Consider the following 5,306-nt stretch of genomic DNA (forward strand, 5'->3'; position numbering starts at 1 on the left):
GTTACACGCGAATGGAAGGGGATCCTCAGGTCTGAAATATCAAATAAGAAACTATGCATCTAAAATTTCTAAATCAAAACAAATGAAAAGAGATAACAGGATGTTACGTAGCAAACAAAATCAATCATCTGAGGTCATCCTCGCATCAATGTTGTCATGGAACAAAAGGTTCCGAATGAAAAGGGTAAAAAAAAGCACTACGTCTTCAGGCCACTAGCGGCCCATCGGAGCCATCCGACCGCCGTGTCATCCTCAGCTGAGGATGCGGATAGAAGGGGCGTGTGGTCAGCATGCCGCTCTCCCGGTCGTGATGATAGTTTCCTTTGACCGCTACTATTCGGTCGAGTAGCTCCTCAGTTGGCATCACAAGGCTGAGTGCACCCCGGAAAACGGCAACAGCGCATGGCGGCCCGTATGGTCACCCATCCAAGTACCCGCCACGCCCGACAGCGCTTAACTTCGGTGATCTGACGGGAACCGATGTATCCACAGCGGCAAGCCCGTTGCCCCTCGAAAGGGTAAAAGGGACCTAAAAATCCGAAAAAATGGACGTCATGACCAAAAGTTACCAAATTATGAAACATGTACAATGGAACAAAGATGGAAACGGGGGGGGGGGGGGGGGGGGAGAATTCACATACTGCATGGAATTACTTGCAAATATTTGTAACAACCATTCACCCGTGCTGTGCGACGGAGAACACAAATATGATAACTATGTAATAGTAAATAAAGGCCGGGGCAAATAAAAGTGGCCCGGACGAGTGGATACTATTGGTCGTGAATGTCTGCATATAAATACACCAAATACACCTCGTGACGCACACACCACTTCTTCGCCCGCCAAGTGATCCACACCAATTCAGAGCGTAGTGCGGGCTGTGTCAGGATGAGTGGAGAGGAGCAAATGGGACGATGGTGCTCACAGTGGGCCAGCGGGTGTTGATTGTGGAAAGTTACGCGACAACAAATTCGTGGAAACGGTTTTTGTCTGCTGAGAAGTTAAATGGTGTCAAAGTGCCAGCGAAGAGTGCCATGCAACGCTTAGTCCGAATATAGCGTCAGGCAGGGTCTGTTTTGAACAAGTCAAAAAACATTCCGAAACGTGCCTGCACACCAAAAAATGTGGCTGCAGTAAACCAGAAACAGGTCGCTTTCAGTGTCTGCTGTAGTGAGGTTAGTGCTGTTTCTTTGTACCCTGGAACTCTATTCTTCGGGTTACTTTCATTTGCGCCACCCTCAGTACTGAAGCCGCACACGAGTCAAGAGCAGGTGCGACTCGATACAGACATGAGACTGGTGAATTGTTTAAAGTGGAATAGCGGGAAGTAACAGCAGGAAGGAGATGGAATAATCAAATGGTTCAAATGGCTCTGAGCACTATGGGACTTAACATCCGAGGTCATCAGTCCCCTAGAACTTAGAACTACTTAAACCTAACTAAGGACATCACACACATCCATGCCCGAGGGAGGATTCGAACCTGCGGCCGTAGCAGTCGCGCGGTTCCGGACTGAAGCGCCTAGAACCGCTTGGCCACAACGGCCGGCACGGAACCATCACAATATTGAGAGGGAAGAAGTACTGGCCGGCCGCTGTGGCCGAGCGGTTCTAGGCGCTTCAGTCCGAAACCGCGCTGCTGCTACGATCGCAGGTTCGAATCGTACCTCGGGCATGGATGTGTGAGATGTCATTAGGTTAGATAGATTTAAGTAGTTCTGAGTCTAGGAGACTGGACCGACAGCGGTGGTCTCGCGGTTCTAGGCGCGCAGTCCGGAACCGCGCGACTGCTACGGTCGCAGGTTCGAATCCTGCCTCGGGCATGGATGTGTGTGCTGTCCTTAGGTTAGTTAGGTTTAAGTAGTTCTAAGTTCTAGGTGACTGATGACCACAGCTGTTAAGTCCCATAGTACTCAGAGCCATTTGAACCATTTTTTAGGAGACTGATGATCTCAGATGTTGTCCCATAGTACTCAGAGCCATTTGAACCATTTGAAGAAGTCCTGTACAATTACAAAACAAGGAAAAATATTACGCTATGTGGGCACCTTAATCTGCCTGTATAATTAATTAACTAAAATACTTTTGTGATGCAGGTCCATTCGTTAATTAATTACATGAAGGGGATGGGAATGAAGGCCTCTTAAGATTTCAGTTTCTTCCGGGACATTTAGTATCCGACCTTTCTCTGCAGTGCGTAAGACAGTTAAGTTATCGCCAGCCTACTGCAGCTGATGCTTTTTGTCAATCAAATGCTTTGTCGTAGATGATCTGGAATTGGCAAGGTCTTTGCGTTCTTTAAATATCGTATAAAAATTCCTGCCTGTCTGGCCAATGTGTCTACTCTTACACAACTGACCTTTATCGTACTCAATACGATATACTCCGGGATGGGAGAAGAATACTTTTGGAATACTTCGGTTCCTTAATCTACTGCCAAATGTTTTGGTGCGAAAATTGCCGGAGCTATGTTGGCTGACATCGCTTACTTTCCACTCCTCTCTGATACTTATCTGGGATATAGAATCTTATGAAACTTGTTATTTTCCTTTTTCTCTGCTGCCTTCAGAGTGATTCCCTTCCATGCTCCCAACCCTCCCCTCACCACACTTCGCTAGTATTTTGTTATACAGTTTTTCATTATAGACTCCGGATACTCATTACTTAATTTTACCGAACCCTTTTTCATATGCCTTTGATGTGAGGTGTACATCACTTCATCTGTTTAGAAGGGACCAGAAGGCAGCAGGTTTATATTTTAACTCGTGATTCATGCAACATTCAGAGCTAAATCATTAGTAGACTTTGTAATGTTGCAACTCTAATTTTCTTAGCTGATGTGTAATGTTGCAACTTTAATTTTGTATGCTGATAGCGTACTGATGGTCAATAAAAGCGGTTTAAAACTGTGATCTGTCTGGGGACGTTGACCGTGGATTACTGGGCAACTGTTTCATCAGATATTTAGTCTAGGTTTACCAAGCAGACTAACATTAATGATAATCTTTTAATAGTCATACAAAACCGGTAATATATATATAAAAAAGGATAATTTAAATAAAAAGAAAGAAATCAGTTTATATTTGGAAATTTATTTTAAGATTGTTCATTGAAATTTCAGCATATTATACGTGAGTTATAACTGAGCTGGTGCCTTATTTACGATTGAAAAAATGTGAGATTGTAATCTTACGGAACACATAAAATATGGAGCCAAGATTGGGAGACTGTATACAACACTGCATTCATAAAATCACACACGAAGAACATTGAAACATAAGCAAGAAGAAATTAACCACAACCAACAGATTCAGTTTTTACCCAAAGAAATTACGTTCATACCACAATCCTGTCCGTCATGTAATTACCACACATTGGTATACTAAATTCATATTAACTCTTTGTGAAGTCTTCGCAAAAAGAATAGCTGAGGGCTACTTTGATGATTACACCACATGCTCCACGTGGTCAACTTGGTTTACACAAAGCGTACAACTCCACAATAATTTTGATAATTAAAATACATTAGATCGAAAAGCAATTGACAAAAGAAAAACCTTGAACTGGTTACTAACGTCTTACTATTAACCTGATAGGTCAAACAGTTATATAAGCACGTGGTACTGGTCTCGCAAAGTACACCCCACGTGGGTTGAACATAAAGAAAAGCATAAAGAAAAGTTGCTATATTAAAAAAAATATTCTCAAGACGAGACGTTATAATCTCACGCACATTCGGATTTAAGATTGATGAACTTAGTTAGAGTTACTGATCAACACGTGGTTCCACTTTACTCACAAAGTAGTAACAAGGCAACTACCGAAAAATAATCTGAACTTCACACGATAATTACACTGCGCTGCAATTTAAGATAACATCGGATATTTTAGACCTAAACCCGAAATAAAAGTGATTAAATTTTCAGTTTGGCTGAACTTAAGAAATCCATTGTCCTACGGACTTAACAGACACGCGCTTAGCCGGAGATCTTACCACTTCAGACGCTCGCCACGGCCACACTGCAACTCCCTACTGCCGAGCGTGCTTCCTGAGGGTGGCTCCCAAAGACCAACGGAAGTGGCCAGAGGGGCAGCTTCCTATACCAACATGACAACGGACGGACAGGACCATACTAAGGATAGAAACCTCTTTGCTTTTAGGAAGCGTAGCTACCTGTTCCGACGTTGGTCCTACTGTTCTCTAGCAGACAGCCTTGTCTGCTACCCTCAAGCATGCAACTAGAAATACATATGCTCATTCATCCTCTCACACAAAAGGGAAGGGGGATGACAGTATCTTATCATATACAGTATATAAAAGAAAGCGGATGTAGGTTCCGTATGAGACTGTGTGACATGAATTACATATAAGAATTACATATAAACTGTGCTTTAAAGTGTAGTAGTGTGACAGATCGTTCTTGTTTATGTGTAAAAGTAACACGTTCCACTGCTCAGTCTCCTCCCAGATAGTCAGAAACGCCACAGTACATTTAGAAGAGGAATTTATTCCATAAATGGCAACAGATTTAAGAAATTAAACATGAAAGGAATCCAACAGAGACCTTTCAACTTTTCTATGGATGTCAAACTCTACCTTGGCGTCATTTATGGTGATCTTCAAGTCTAAATGTGGTTAAGATCCCGTTTAGATATATAAGTACAAAACAGCTGCTTTCTGGTCCCTCCTAGAAAGATTAAATACGAGCGGGGAGAGGAGGTGAGAAAATTCAACGTCGTGCTCGCAAAACCAGTCCCGTATTATGTCCAGTGTGAACAGGGATCCCTATCGTCTTGGAATGCCATGTTCACCACAGAGGAACACAAATTGTATCATGGGACGGCCCTGATCGGCCAAAATGATCACACAATCCTTGGCAGTAATTCGACCTTGCAGAGTAAACACGGGGCCCCACAGAATAGCACGATATAGCTACCTAAATCATTACTTCCCCCTACCCTCCAATAAGCTCTCGATTGACGCTACTGAAGTCGCAAATGGCGGTAGTTTGGAGTCAGTGGACTGCACAATACTTGGAGTCTGGCTCGGAGCAGTCCTGAACGATTTGTAACGGTTCGTCGTGTCACTGTGGTTTCAAGTGCTCTCGAGTAGCTGCTGCAGATGCAGTACGATGTTCCAGAGCCATACGTCGAGCACTTTGGTCTTCTCGCTCTGTGGTAACTCGCGACTGTCCGTAACCCGATCTTTTTACGATCGTACATTCTCGTGATAACCGCTACCAGCAATCATCTGCAGTGGCTACATTGCTGCTAAATTTTCCTGCAGTATCGCAGAAGGAACATTC

At 43.6% G+C, this 5,306-nt stretch overlaps 1 pseudogene; it reads right to left on the reverse strand.

Moving 5' to 3' along the window:
* Positions 1–390: 390 nt before the first annotated feature.
* On the reverse strand, positions 391–508 carry LOC126177717 (5S ribosomal RNA; annotated as a pseudogene).
* Positions 509–5,306: the final 4,798 nt, after the last annotated feature.

Source organism: Schistocerca cancellata, chromosome 3 (assembly GCF_023864275.1).
Source record: "Schistocerca cancellata isolate TAMUIC-IGC-003103 chromosome 3, iqSchCanc2.1, whole genome shotgun sequence".
Taxonomy (NCBI): Eukaryota; Metazoa; Arthropoda; class Insecta; order Orthoptera; family Acrididae; genus Schistocerca; species Schistocerca cancellata.